Source organism: Pygocentrus nattereri, chromosome 26, assembly GCF_015220715.1.
Source record: "Pygocentrus nattereri isolate fPygNat1 chromosome 26, fPygNat1.pri, whole genome shotgun sequence".
In the NCBI taxonomy this organism is placed as follows: Eukaryota; Metazoa; Chordata; class Actinopteri; order Characiformes; family Serrasalmidae; genus Pygocentrus; species Pygocentrus nattereri.
Genome location: NC_051236.1, coordinates 18,793,857 through 18,810,046, shown reverse-complemented (window position 1 = coordinate 18,810,046; position 16,190 = coordinate 18,793,857). Strand labels below are relative to the sequence as shown.

At 41.1% G+C, this 16,190-nt stretch overlaps 1 long non-coding RNA gene across 1 annotated transcript; it reads right to left on the bottom strand.

Moving 5' to 3' along the window:
- On the bottom strand, positions 1-14,320 carry LOC108440006. Its single transcript, XR_001858803.2, has 5 exons — positions 14,185-14,320; positions 9,179-9,233; positions 7,735-7,797; positions 7,388-7,421; positions 1-703 (listed from the first exon to the last, which is right to left on the bottom strand). It is a non-coding gene; the product is annotated as an uncharacterized LOC108440006 (long non-coding RNA).
- Between the last annotated feature and the right edge of the window lie 1,870 nt (positions 14,321-16,190).

Genomic DNA, 16,190 nt, shown 5'->3' with positions numbered 1-16,190 from the left:
TGGGTTTGAATCCTTAATTCCTGTTTACTCAAAACACATCAAAAATCACAATCAGAGACAGTCCAAAAAGGAAAAAACAGAATACATCACAACACAGCAAAGGTACCTAAGGGAGTTCAAAAAAGCAGTGTTCAGAAAAAAGCTCCAGGCAATTCAAAATAAAAATCCAACAGATGAGAAGAAATAAGGCTTGGTACACAGATGAACTGGTAATACTTCACAGAGATCCAGTGTAAGTGAAGGTCCTTATAAAGGGAGGTTAATGAGCTGCAGGTGAGAGAGGTCAAGGTGTCACTAGGAAGCAAGTGAGTACTCAGGGGAGGCTGACCTCTGGTGACGAAGGCAAGTATTACACCTGACAGATGGGGGTTGATAGCCCACCACACTTCGAAAAGGTGACAGACCTGTAAAGGAATGTAACAGGGAATTTCCAACATATTCTGCCCAGGGAAGTGTGACATGCAGTTCACATCTGTCCAAGGAGGAGAGGCTTCGTCAGCTGACAAAGGGCCTGTGTCTGTACTGTTGTGGTGCTGGTCATCTCCTCCATGACTGCAGAGCACAAAGGGGTTGGTTTCGAAATAACTTTTCTTGCCCGTCATTGTTGGCTGTCACCAGGATTCTTTAGTCGTTTCAGCCCTTATAGATTGCGGTGCTGAAGGTAACTCCATCCATTCTCATCTGGTCGAACAACTACAAATTCCTGTGAAGACATTACACACCCATTATAAGGACCTCCATCCAGGGCTGCTATCACCACAAGGACTGAACTGGTACTTCTGGGGACCAGCACTCTTCACAGTGAACTCATCTCCTTTTTGCTTCTGGACCAATCTGAATTTGACATCATTCTAGGATTGCCAAGGTTAGAGAAACATGATCCCACAATTTCCTGGCCTGAACATGCCATTTTAAAATGGTCTGAGCAATGTTTCCAAGACTGTATTACAACCCCTATGATAGTGGTTAGATCCACTTTAGTAGAAAGTCCCAATGCTGATATATCTCTTAACATTCCTCCAGAATACTCTGATTTACAGGAGGTATTTAGTAAAAACAATGCCACCAAATTACCTCCTCCGCCCCTATGATTGTGCTGTTGATTTAGTTGAAAATTCCGTCCTGCCCAAATCCCGAGTTTACCCCTTGAGATAAGAAAAATGAGTGATGGAAAAAGAACAAGTGATGGGTGAAGAACAACTGATATTCAAGAAGCCCTAGACCAAGGTTTCATTCGACCCTCCACTTCGCCCGCAGCATCAGGTTTCTTTTTTGTAAAGAAAAAGAAAGAAGTAAAGAAGACAGGTTTGCACCCATGTATAAATTATAGAGGTCTCAATCAGATCCCCTCATTCCTGTTGCATTACAACAGTTAAAAGGAGACAAGTATTTAATGGAATTAAATCTCAGGAGCACCTACAACCTGATCAGAATTAGGGAGGGTGATGAGTGGAAAACTGCCTTAGTGAACACTAGGAGGCACTATGAGTACCTGGTTATGCCTTTCTGCCTCTCTGTAGCCCCCTTCCGTCTTCCATGCTTTCATTAAAGATGTTCTGAGAGACAAGATGGGGAAATACACTATAGCGTATCTAGATGACATACTCATCTACTCCTCTGACTTCAAGACACACGTAAAACATGTTCATTCTGTACTAAAAACACTCCTACACAATCTGTTCGTAAAAGGTCACGTTTTTTCACTTGCAATCAGTGACCTTTTTGGGATGTCATTAGCACCAATGGGTTGGTAATGGGCCTCAATAAAGTAGAAGCAGGCTTACTCCTTGGCCTGTTAAAGAATTGCAAAGATTCTTGGGGTTTGCTAATTTTTATCACCACTTTATCAGAAATTTTAGCAGTATTTCTTTCCCTATGACAGCTTTACTCAAGGGTAGCCGTAGGAAACTGACATGGACTGTGCAAGCAGAAGAAGCTTTTGTAAAATTGAAAGATGCCTTCACTACTGCTCCTATTTTAAAGCACCCCTTCTGAACCGTTTGTAGTGGAGGTAGATGCTTCTGAGACTGGGATCGGGGCCGTGTTTTCTCAGAGGTCTGGCAACCCACGTAAACTCCAACCAGTGGCCTTCTATTCATACAAGCTCTCACCCACAGAAAAGAATTATGGCATAGGAGAGTTGCTGGCGGTCAAGCTAGCATTAGAAGAATGGAGGCACTGGTTGGAGGGAGCTCATCATCCTTTTGTGGTTCTCATGGATCATAAGAATCTAGAGTATTTACCTAGAGTATTGACAGACCAGTCTAAAAACAAACCCATTCTTCCTCAACATGTAAACATAACATCTATACATTGGGAGATAGATGATGAAATTGAAGAAGTATTAAGGGAGGGCCAGGTATGCAGTCAGTGGCCCCCTGAAAAGCTGTACATCCCAAGCCAGTTCCCCAATAGACTCATTACATGGGCACATTCCTCTCTCACTTCAGGTTACCCCAGGGAAACATGCACGCAGCAAATATTGGCCAACTGTTATTGGTGGGAAAGCACCAGATGTAGTGTACAATGATGACAAACCTCATTAGTCAAGAATACATATTAAGAGATGTGTGGTGGTAATCATGCATGTTTAGTTAAGGACAAAATGACCGTGATGTCATTATGCTTTCATGTTTGAACTTTGAAAAAAGATTCTGTGCCTAATAGTGGTACATGACAGAGACAGCAGGAAGGCATGGAAATGTTGACATGGTGACAGCATTACCAGTAAAAATGGTTGATTATAAAAGGAAAGCTTCAGCAATGCTGGTGGGAAAAGGCAGGAGAACACTGAACTCTTATTTTTTATTCTACAGCACTCAAAAAAAAATCAACAAACTGCTTTCTCACCATTGTTTTCAACAGGCAACGGTGTTTTTTCTGCTGCAGTTCTATTGAAAACAATGGAATGTGCTGTCTCACCTTTACCACCAACATGTAAATGCAGCATTACTGTCAGTTTTTGCTTAACTCGACATCAGGCATATGTCAGACTCTTCTTGACTAACAGAAATACAACAATGAAGCATTACAGTTAGTAAAGTATTCAGAACATACAGTGGCAATCATATATTTACACAAAAGTAAGACAACTATGATGTCACTGTACAGTCTTTATTTTAAGTGTTGGCTCTTTTCCTCCTCAGGAAAGAACACAGAGGAACACAGAGTCAAAACGGAAACCCACACTGGATAGTCCCTATCCCCAGGAGTTTCTCTTTTTTAAGACAACACTTCTCCAGGAAAGCCACAACAGCTCTGGCTGTAGATCTTGCATCTCCTCCCTCCAACTCAACAAGCCCCAGAAATGTTGAGACAATTGTGTGCTTGGTGTCACTAAAGTACCTTATCACAACCCCCAGGTACTTAGAAACACTTACATCTGTGGACTCATTAAGGAGGAGGCTGAAACTCTGGCCACCCACATCTGCGACCAACTTTTTTTTAGAAAGTATGGTGCCAGAACACCATTAATCATTTCTGTGCACTTTGTTCTGTGCATTTTGAAGTGAGTAGCAGCAGTGGAGTCTGAGAAAGCAGCTTTACATGCTTCACCAATGTGATCACATGCCAGCAGTGTTCAGCAACAGCTAATGCCATGGTGGCTTCAGCCTTTTTTGCAGAGTCAATTTTTTCACTCATAAACAGCAGGTTGCTTTGGATAGAACTGTTATAAGGCTTTGCCCTTTGAGTATGTTTTTGAGTAGGCATGTGTTTTTTTATACCACAAAGTTTGGCATAGAAATCAGCCTTAAAAAAGTCGCTAAATCAGCCTTCAAAGTCGCTAGTTTTGTCGCTAGTCGCTTTAAAAAAAAAAAAAAAAAAAGTCACTAGAGGGTCTGAAAAGTCGCCAAGTTGTCATGCAGCGCCGTGGATCGTAGCAGGCCTAGTTCACACAGCTTTTCCCACAGTTCATTTGTGAGTAGAGATTGTGGCTGATTTCTCAGCTGTAGCAAACTCTGGTATTGGTAGACGCTGGTGCTGGTTGAAGCAGTCATGATATTCAGTTTTGGTCAGGTTACACGACAGACAGTAAACAAATATAGCTAAAAAAAGCACCGTTTTGCTACCCGCTGTGCCTCCGGAAGTTTGTAAACATGAAGATACTGTAGCATTTCATGTGAAAGTGCTTATGAGATGCATGTTTTGATTGTGTGTTGTAGTTACTACGTCAGTCATGGCTGGGAGACTACTCGTGCCACCTGGAAGCACATAGAGGCAGCTAGTATCACGAAACACGTATTCATTCATGTATACATAAGATTTATAATGTGTTTTACTGAAACCAGAAATACCATGAAGTCAAGTCTGAGGTTATCTATTTTGATATGTGAGAAATTATGAGAGTCATATTGCCATGAACTTTTCTCCGAAATATTTCCAGATAACCGCTGCAACAAAGCACAGCACACAAACTTAAATACCTTTGATGAAATGCTGTGCTTACTGTATGTAATGCAGTGCTACTCATACAAACCTCATCATATCAATACAGAATTTAAGGGTGGCAAGGAATAATATAGTAAATATTTAAACAGGTAGAATGATTAAGTTTTTTTTTTATTATTAAACCTTTACTTTACTATGTTAGACCCTTGAGGTTAAAAACCTTTTTCCAAGAATAACTTGGCCAATCAGTACATAGCTATAACCATAAACTGATGAGAGTAAAAGTAAAACATAATACCCTACATCCTTCCAACAAAGGTATTTGTAAATATAAGCAGCACAGTTAAACCAAGTCTCCTTATTATTACTCCTTATGAATTTATGAAATGTGATTGATTCAAGTTTTGTACCAGTAAGAGAAGCTGAAAGCCCATTTATGAATTTTTGACAGACCTTGTAAAAGATGTGTGGTAAATCAATACTAGGTGACAAACCGGAACAGAGATAAGATAGAATCGTGCTGAGAAAGGTCTTATAAACAAAAGTAGGGTACCACAGGCCTAAAAGTATCCTGAGGTAAAAGGCACTCTAGATTTTATTTTCTCCTAAAAAGTAACATCAATGCAACCTTCTCTTTCATACCTGTATTCAGTGCTTCAGTTTTGTTTGCTGATATAATATGAGCATTACTGAGCTGCTACATGAAAATTAGAATACTATTTGATCATTAACTGTTTTGTGATTCTTTTACAGTTTTTCTATGATTGCTAGAAAGCATTTTCAGTTTTTCAAAACTTTTTAACCTAGTTAGCACAGTGACACTCTATTCAGACCAAACAATCAACATTTTGTCCCTGCTTGAATATATGAATATGAAATCAGTGAGCTCCATTTCCCAGATTTGTTCATTCAGTAAAGTGCATAACAGTTTGCTAAGTACTATTATTACTATTATTATATTGGACAACAACCAGCAGTTATTAGGGGTGTAACAGTACACAGAAGACATGGCTCAGTTCACACTGTGGTTTGGACATCAAGGATTTGATTCAATGTAAAAAAGCAACAAAAACAGATTTCTACTGCTCCAGAGACTAGTGGCAGCGTGCTTCACACCAGCTGACTCTTGGCATTGCACATAGTGAGTTTAGGCTTGCGTGCAGCTGCTCAGCCATGGAAACCCATCTCAGGAATCTCCTGACCAACAGTTCACTTTGCTGATGCTGCTTCCAGAGGCAGTTTTGAGTGAGTGATGCAATAGGATAGACAACCTTTACATGCTACATGTTTTGGCCCCTCATGCAGCACTGCATTAAAAACAGACTCGATTCTCTAGAGGAAATCTCATGGGCTCAGAAACACTTCTGAAAACCATTGTCTGTAAAAACAGTTTGTCTCCACATCCACAAAAGCAAATTAAAACTCCAAAACACAAAGAAGAAATCATATATAAACAGAACTCAGAAACGCCGCCACCTTCTCTGGGCCTGAGCTCATTTAATATGGACTGCAGGGGGTGGAAAAGTGTCCTGTGGTCTGATAAATCAACATATGAATTTTGTTTTGGAAATCATGGACACTGTGTCCTCCAGGCAAAAGAGCTATCAGCTTGTTATCAGTGCACAGTTCAAAAGCCAGTATTAATGATGGTAGAGGGGTGCGTTAGTGCACAAGGCATGGGTGACGTGCACATCTGTGAAGGCATCATTAATGCTAAATTATATATACATGTTTTGGCAACATTCGCCACCATCCAGATGACATCTTTTTCAGGGAAGGCCTTGTTTATTTCAGCAAGACAATGGCAACCACATTCTGCCTGTATTACAACAACATTACTTCATATTATAAAAGTCCAGGTGCTAAACTGTGGTAAACTTCCAACTTTTTTGGAATGTGTTGCTGAACTAAATTCAAAATGGGCATATATTTTTCAAAGAACAATACAATTTCAGTTTCAACATTTAATATGTTGTCTGTAGTATTTTCCTTTAAAAATATGGTTTACATGATTTGCATATCATTGCACTCTATTTTTATTGGCACAGCATCCCAACTTTTTTGGAAATAGGGTTGTTTACATATATTATACTTAGTACACATACACACTTATGCATTACAAAATGCAATCAATTCAGGATTTTTTTTGTTCAAAGTAGAATCTAATGTGTATTTCGGAGTAACAGTGTGTGATGTTCTATGAATTTGGGGATAATATTGTTTTTTTTAATTATTTTAATGGATTTTACTCTCCTATATACTAAACAGTAAGTACATTTAAAAAGGCTCAAAGAGCTTGACAAATAAACATATCTATTTAAAAAAAAAACAATCAATGTATGCATAAAAGCTGAGCATTTCCTGTGTTTCATAAATGATATTTCTGAGATACAGAAGTGTTATTTCTGTCTATGACACTGGGCTAGCGCATAAAATCTACGTAAAATGTGATCCGGCTTACGTAATGGCTTTTTGGCTCATTTTCATCAGTGACCTTGACTGTTTCAACCATTTCTTCCTTGTAGATATAGTCATTTAAATCTGCGTTTATGCTGTTAGAAAGTCCTTTGTTTTTGATATATGATATAAAAATTATTATGGAAATGATTTAATATTGTAGGACCCATTCCTGCAGAATCCAGGTAGTTCCAAGACTTCAAAAACTTTTATGTGAAACTGTACATACAGTCAACACATGAAAAGTTCAATGCAATAAGTTATACCTATACATTTATATATTTAATATATGTATATATTTTCAATTACCATTTTATCTGCTTCAGGTGACCTACATGTGTCTTCTGAATTTTATATAAAATGTTGATAATGGTAAAATAGTGGCAAAGGTTATTTTCTTTGGGTCCTACTTTATAACATCCTACATACACAACTCTAACATTAAGGTATTTTAAAACACAGACCTGGCCTGTGCTTGTAACAGAATGGAAAACAACCATGGAGAACTTTTGTCTTTGCTTTCTACAAAGTGCTTACTCACCTTTTCTTCTGGTTTTTTCTGATCGCCCCCAACACTGAAACAGACATGGACGCAAACAGTGAAGCTTAATTTATGTCAAATAAAACAAATGCACAGCTCAATATTGCAAAATGTAATTATTGCAGTAAGAAAAAATAAAACTGTGAATGTCACATTAACTTTATGGTCCCAGGCCATTTTGCTTGATGCCTTTTGTCAAAGAGCTGTTTTGGCTGATGTCCATTTTTACAATTGCTGTGACAGGACATGTTTTCCCAAGACCAAAAGCTGTTTTGTCTGATGTATGAACCTTATCATAACACTGTGTTATGAGGATGATCTTAATATGCATGACATAAAATAAGTACCTTTCTGTATAGGCAAGATATCTGCTTGCTGCATTGGCACACAGCCCCCCGCCCCCACTTTTCCTGTGGGAAATGTGATCATCAGAACAGTGTTTTTTGGGTGTAAATAATTAACACATCCAAAAATATTCATGTAATTCATGTAATCAAGTCTATATTAACCCATTCATGTCAAACAACTAAATTCAGTATGAGAAAAAACTGGGGCTTCCCCAAACAGCATTTTACTGACTTTTAATACTCATGGGTATTTCCAAATAAGTACCAGGATACTCATGCTCATATTGTAATTAACCATCGTTTCAAGTATGTTCATAACTGCACTTCAACATATATCCAAAAGATGGCAACATTCATGACTGTAGCCTTCAACACAACTTTCATGTGTTTGTTTCATCATGTACATGCTATAAATCATTTTTTATAGTTTTATGAGTCATGTATCTAGACGCTAAGAATATAAAGAATTGGAATCATCCTTTATTACCATCACGTTTTAAGTTTTAGTTTGTTTTAGCTAGTTTTTTATTTATCTAGTCATTTATTTGGCTAGCTTGTGCCTTTAAAAAGACAAAACTTTCAAATACTAAACAGAGAAGCCAATGTAACGAAAGGATACTTGAGTATTCAAATGACTTGGACCAGTCCTAGAAAAAAAAAAAACCCAAATAATTTGCGCAGTTTGGTTTAAAGTAATGCAATTTTGTGTAGCCATACCTTGCAATAACATCTAGGGTTATGAAGCATAAAGCCTACTCCTGTACTACAGTTTCCTTACAATGAAGAATTTCCATCAGAATGCTTTATAGTCGAAGACTAGGCTTAACCTGAGAACCAGAGCCCTAGAGTCAGTTGTATTATTATTGCCACTCTTGGAAAGAATGGGTAAAAAGGTAATGAAATAATGTCTTTGTGGTTCATTAGCTCAAAATCACACTAAAAATAAGATTTAACCTCTGAAGGGCATTTATTTTAAGAAAAAGAAAACATAATCAAGGCATTTAACATTATAGGACACTTTACCATCACATACTTAACTCATAAGCAAAGCTGAGATTTAATTTCATTTTTGATGATCAAATCTTATGATGACAAATCATTCATATATGGGGTGGAATTAAGAATATTTACAGTTCCACAATATTTCGTAGTGGAAGCAGAACTTGGAAGCAACACCGTTTGAAAACTGAACAGAGAGAAAGCCCTGATTCACAATGAATGCACTTCAACACCACAGGAGACTTACTATCTATCTATCTATCTATCTATCTATCTATCTATCTATCTATCTATCTATCTATCTATCTATCTATCTATCTATCTATCTATCTATCTATCTATCTATCTATCTATCTACTATACTATCATATACAGCACTCAAAGATGGGACTTCGTTTAATTTCTTCACGTATATCTTGGAAAAGTCTGTAAAAGGAATACTTACAGTTCCACATGTTTTTATGGTGGAAACAGAACTTGGGACCAACCTGAGCTGAACTCTGAACAGAGAGAAAGCTGTGATTCACAATGAATGCATTTCTACATCACAAGAGACTTTAGAATTAGAACAAAGCTGTGTTCTAATTTCATTTCTTCATACAAAGCATGGAATCGTTTTTAAAGGAATACTTGCACAAGATGTTTCAGTGAAAACAGATCTTGCAAGTAACCTGGGCTAAAACCTGAACAGAGAGAAAGACATGATGCATATATTTCAACATCTAAAAATACTTTAGCATCAAATACAGCACTCAAACAAAGCTATAATTTGATTTCATTTGTGAAGTCCAAATTATTTTCAATGATTCCTACATGAAGTGAAATGATCTTTAAAGGATCAATTACAGTTAAATGAGATTTTGCAGTTAAAACAGAAGTTGGAAGCAACATGGGTTGAAAACTGAACATAGAGAAACACATGATTCACAATGGACACACCTGAACATCATAAAAGACTTTGTGATTTTATATATATATATATATATATATATATATATATATATATATATATATATATCCATCCATCCATCCATCCATTATCTTCCATTTCTCCGGGGTTCGGGTCGCGGGGGCAGCATCCTAAGCAATGAAGCCCAGACCTCCCTTTCCCCAGCCACTTCCACCAGCTCTCCAAGGGGGATTCCGAGGCGCTCCCAGGCTAGCTGGGCGATATAGTCGCGCCAGCGTGTCCTGGGTCTTCCCCGGGGTCTCCTCCCAGGTGGACTCGCCTGTGACACCTCCCGAGGGAGGCGTCCAGGAGGCATCCTAACCAGATGCCCGAACCACCTCAGCTGGCTCCTCTCGACGTGAAGAAGCAGCGGCTCTACTCAGAGTCCCTCCCGGATGACTGAACTTCTCATCCTATCTCTAAGGCAGAGTCCAGACACCCTGCGGAGGAAACTCATTTCGGCCGCTTGTATTCGCGATCTTATTCTTTCGGTCATTACCCAAAGCTCATGACCATAGGTGAGGGTGGGAACGTAGATCGACTGGTAAATCGAGAGCCTTGCCTTATGGCTCAGCTCTTTCTTTACCACAACAGACCGGTAAAGAGCCCGCATCACTGCTGACCCAGCACCAATCCGCCTGTCAATCTCCCGCTCCCTTGTACCATCACTCGTGAACAAGACCCCGAGATACTTGAACTCCTCCACTTGAGGCAAGAGCCTATCCCCGACCCAGAGAGGGCTCTCCACCCTTTTCCGCCTGAGAACCATGGTCTCGGATTTAGAGGTACTGATTCTCATCCCAGCCGCTTCACACTCGGCTGCAAACCGATCCAGCGAAAGCTGAAGTTCGCGGCCTGATGTCCCCAATAGGACCACATCATCTGCAAACAGCAGCGATGTGACCCTGAGGTCACTAAACCGGACACCCTCCATCCCTTGACTGCGCCTAGAAATTCTATCCATAAAAATTATGAATAGAATCGGTGACAAAGGGCAGCCCTGACGGAGTCCAACTCTCACTGGGAACGAGTCTGACTTACTGCCGGCTATGCGAACCAAACTCCAGCTTTGTTTGTACAGGGCCTGAATGGCTCGTAGCAAAGAGCCATGTACCCCGTACTCCCGAAGCACCTCTCACAGAATACCAAGGGGAACACAGTCGAATGCCTTCTCCAGATCCACAAAGCACATGTGGACTGGTTGGGCAAACTCCCATGAACCCTCCAGAATCCTGGAGAGGGTGAAGAGTTGGTCCAGTGTTCCACGACCAGGGCGGAACCCGCACTGTTCCTCCTGGATCCGAGGTTCGACTATAAGCCGGACTCTCTTCTCCAGTACCCCTGCATAGACCTTGCCAGGGAGGCTGAGGAGTGTGATTCCCCTGTAGTTGGAACACACCCTCCGGTCCCCTTTTTTAAAAAGAGGCACCACCACCCCAGTCTGCCAATCCAGTGGCACCGCCCCCAATGTCCACGCAATGTTGAAAAGGCGTGTCAGCCAAGACAGCCCCACAACATCCAGAGCCTTGAGGAACTCAGGGCGGATCTCATCCACCCCTGGAGCCTTGCCACCAAGGAACTTCTTAACTACCTTAGTGACTTCGGCCTCAGTAATGGACAAGCCTATTCCCATGTCCCCAGACTCAGCCTCCTCACTGGAGAACGTGTCGGTGGGATTGAGAAGGTCCTCAAAGTATTCCTTCCACCGCCCAATGACGTCTTCAGTCGAAGTCAGCAGCACACCATCTCCACTATATACAGTGCTAGTGGCACACTGCTTTCCCCTTCTGAGTCGCCTGACGGTTTGCCAGAATCTTTTCGGAGCCGACTTAAAGTCACTTTCCAAGGCCTCACCAAACTCCTCCCATACACGGGTTTTTGCCTTGGCGACAACTGAAGCCGCAGATCGCTTGGCCTGTCGATACCTGCCAGCTGCCTCTGGTGTCCCACAGGCCAACCATGCCCGGTAGGACTCCTTCTTCAGCTTGACGGCATCTCTCACCTGGGGTGTCCACCACCGGGTTCGATGATTACCGCCCCGACAGGCACCAACTACCTTACGGCCACAGCTACAGTCAGGAACGGAACATGGCCCATTCTGAGTCAATGTCCCCCACCTCCCCCGATATCTGGTCAAAGTTCTGACGGAGGTGTGAGTTGAAGATCAATCTGACAGGTTCTTCTGCTAGACATTCCCAGCAAACCCTCACTATACGTTTGGGCTTGCCTGGTCTGACCGGCATCTTCCCCCACCACCTGATCCAACTCACCACCAGGTGGTGATCAGTTGACAGCTCAGCTCCTCTCTTTACCCGAGTGTCCAAAACACATGGCCGCAAGTCCGATGACACGACTACAAAGTCAATCATTGAACTGCGGCCTAGGGTGTCCTGGTGCCATGTGCACTTATGGACATCCTTGTGTTCAAACATGGTGTTCATGATGGACAAACTGTGGTTTGCGCAGAAGTCCAAAAACTGAACACCACTCGGGTTCAGATCAGAGAGGCCATTCCTCCCAATCACACCCCTCCAGGTCTCACTGTCATTGCCCACGTGAGCGTTGAAGTCCCCCAGTAGGACAATAGAGTCTCCAGGAGGAGCACTTTCAAGCACCCTTGCCAAGGACTCTAAGAAGGCTGGGTACTCTGAACTGCTGTTCGGTGCATAAGCACAGACAACAGTCAGGACCCGTTCCCCAAGTCGAAGGCGTAGGGAAGCTACCCTCTCGTCCACCGGAGAAAACCCCAACATACAGGCACCGAGTCGAGGGGCTATGAGAAAGCCCACACCTGCCCGCCACCTCTCACCATGGGCAACTCCTGAAAAGAATAAAGTCCAGCCCCTCTCAAGGAGATTGGACCCTGAGCCCAAGCTGTGTGTTGAGGTGAGCCCGACTATATCTAGCCGGTATCTCTCAACCTCACGCACCAACTCAGGCTCTTTCCCCGCCAGTGAGGTAACGTTCCAAGTTCCAAAAGCCAGTTTCAACAACCGAGGATCAGAACGCCAAGGCCCACGCCTTCGGACACTGCCCGATCCACAACGCACCGAACCCCTACTACTGCCCCTCCCATTGGTGGTGGGTCGATGGGAGGGGGGACTCATGTAACTCCTTCGGGCTGGGCCCGGCCGGGCACCATGAGTAAATGCCCGGCCACCAGACGCTCGCTGGCGAGCCCCTCCCCCAGGCCTGGCTCCAGGGTCCACAAGTCCAGTTTTTGTGTCTTCATAGGGGTTATTATGGATCACACTTTGTCTGACCTGTCACCTAGGACCAGTTTGCCATGGGAGACCATACCAGGAGCTTTTGCTCCAGACAACATAGCTCCTAAGATCATTCAAGCACGCAAACCCCTCCACCACGATAAGGTGGTGATCCAAGGAGAGGTGTGTATATATATATATATATATATATATATATATATATATATATATATATATATATATATATGGCATCCAGTCACCATACTGAGCTGTATTTCAATTTGTAAAGTGAAACTTACACAAATCATTCAAATAAGCAACAGATTCATAGTTAGCACACTGAAACAGAAGAAAACTGTAATATACAAAAGCAATGAGCATAGCTGAACTTTAATTAAAATTATTAATGAAAAAGAAATCTTAGAAAAAAAATCCATAAGATTTTATACTGGAAGGTGAGCTTGACAAAAATTTGGGATGAAAACTGAACGGAGAGAAAGACATCCACAATAAATACTATTTAAAAAAAAGTCTCATGTGGTTTTAAATAGTATTTATTAAATAGTATTTTTAAATAGTATTAAATAGTATTTATTGTTATATATATATATATATATATATATATATATATATATATTTATATATATATATATATATATATACATATATATATATACATACACATATACATACACATATATAACAACAAAAACATCCACAATAAAAAGTCTCATGTGGTTTTAAATAGTATTTATTGTGGATGTTTTTGTTGTTATATAACAACTAATTTTACTTCATGTTCCTAGGCTAAAACGTCATCTAGGTTAATACTTAATGCACTTTATTTTAGGAGGAGGTAAATGTGAGATTAAATTATGAATACAGAGTACTTTTGTGCGTATATCTTAATGTTTACTTTTACCTCAATCACCAACAAACGTAACTAGTCTAACTAGCTAGTTAACTACCTAGCTAGCGTTAGCCGACTTAGCTTACAGGGCTAGGGTTAACGTTACCCAGCGGTAGTTTACACGATAATTTGAGGGTAGGAAAAAGCTTCGGTTACCGTGATTGACACTGATTAGCGTGGTTACACAAGTTATCTTACCCTGTTAAAATGAACAGGGAAAGCTAACGCTAGGTTAGCATGCATTAACTATTAGTTTGCAAGTTAACCCACGTAGTTCTAACGAGAGCCGAGTTCCATCAAACACATAGGTGAATTATCTAGCTGTAGAAACACATTATTTCTCTTCTTACTCAACGCTATTTCTAAAGAGACGACGGTCTTCTTACCTCGGTTTTCTTCCATTTCCATAGGACACCCGCCCTAACTGGGAGCCTCACTCGGCCCAGACTCCAGTACTCGGCCGTGGTCTGGCGAAATGTAATGGGACCGATGTTCTACTTGCCGGAGCACCTTCAACCACACTAGGCCCATATAGCTAATAATCCGAATTAATGACGAATCCCCGCATCTAAAACGGAACTGAGTCCACCGTGTTGGCTGGGAAAGCGTATGTAGTGTACTGACTTGATGTCATTTAATCTGTTGTTGTAATGAAGCAATGAAAGATATAGTCTAAACGGCAGATTTATTTTCGTGTCCCAAACTGCATACTGGCATAAAAACGGTATACAAACAACTGCGCATATAACATTAGAAGTTTATTCATGAGTGTAATAGTTAAAGTGAAGTGCAGACGTGTGTGGCTTGGGAAGCAGCGTTAGTCCATGGCTGATTATAGCTTTGCTTGGTTGCATGTTAGCTGCTCAAGTAAACATCTCTAAGTGAAAGTTTGAGGTATTTAATAATTAATAATTTATTTTAACTTAATTATGGGTAATTTAATTCGTTCATTGAGCTAAATTCCTGTTTTTATTGAGGTAATTTATTGGCCTCAGTGTAACTGCAGCACAAGGTGGAACGGAACATTCAAATGTGAAGCTGACTGTGTAGAAGCGAATAAGCGGATTTGAGCGTTTTATTATTTAAGAGCTTTGGTAGCCACTTTTATTAGTGTTTATTTTTTTATTTTTTATTTTTATAAAATATCAGCCACTGCAATTTTCCACATATGGAGACAGCATCTAAAGCATCTACATATCCATATCCATCCATTTTCTAAGCCGCTTGTCCCTCAGGGTCGCAGGGGCGTCTACATATAATTTCATCCTTTTCGTGGTCATTCTGGTCTATTTGAATGGTTTTTATGCACCTGCAAGGTTGTAGCTGCAGTAAGAGTGATGATACAAGTAATAGATGCTATATATAAGCTATGGTAGGCAAGTCAGACAACTTGCCTACCAACATTACTTCTTAATGACGTAATCGTCTTCTCTTAGATGGTTTCAGACGGTACTTCCAAGCCCTACCAGTAAACATTTACTATGCACCACTTGCAGCTCCTTAAAACATGATATCTAACAGCAGCTCTGACATTAGGCTATATAGTAGGGGCTACATTGGGCCAGAGCATTTGGTTTATGTGAAAATCAAGCAGTTTTAATCACATTTCCATCACATAGTATAATACACATTCTTATCCACAAAGGGTCAGAAACCAGCCATTAGGGGTGTACTTTGTGTACTTCTGGTGCCTGTCCCAAGCCCGGATAAATGGTGAGAGTTGAAGGGCATCCGGCGTAAAACTTGTGACAAAACTATCATGCGGATCACAAATATGATTGCCATACTGAATTGGTCGAGGCCCGGGTGTGGTTGAAGGTGCTCCGGCAAGTAGAACATCGGTCCCATTAACAACGACCGCCTCCGGTGCTGTTGACCAGCGGGGTGCTGGAAATTGGACTACTGTAGGTCGAAAACCATCAAAGAGGAGAGGAGGAAGATGGGTTAGAAGGCAGCGAGAGAGAAGGAAAGGCAGGAGTGTGGAGGTTAGAGTAGGGACTCTGAACATAGGGACAATGACTGGTAAAGGCAGAGAGCTTGCAGACATGATGGAGAGAAGGAAGGTAGATATTCTATGTGTCCAGGAGACCAGATGGAAAGGAAGCAAGGCCAGGTATGTATGTATGGTGTGAAAGACAGAAATGCAGAAGGTCAGATGGTTGTAGATTTTGCAAAGAGAATGGAAATGGCTGTGGTGAACACGTTTTCAGAAAAGGGAAGAACACAGGGTGACACACAAGAGTGGAGGGAGGTGCACACAGGTGGATTATATCCTTAGCAGGAGATGCCACCTAAAGGAGATTGGAGATTGTAAAGTGATACCAGGGGAAAGTGTAGCAAGGCAGCATAGGGTGGTTGTCTGTAGAATGAGATTAGAAACAAAGAAGAGGAA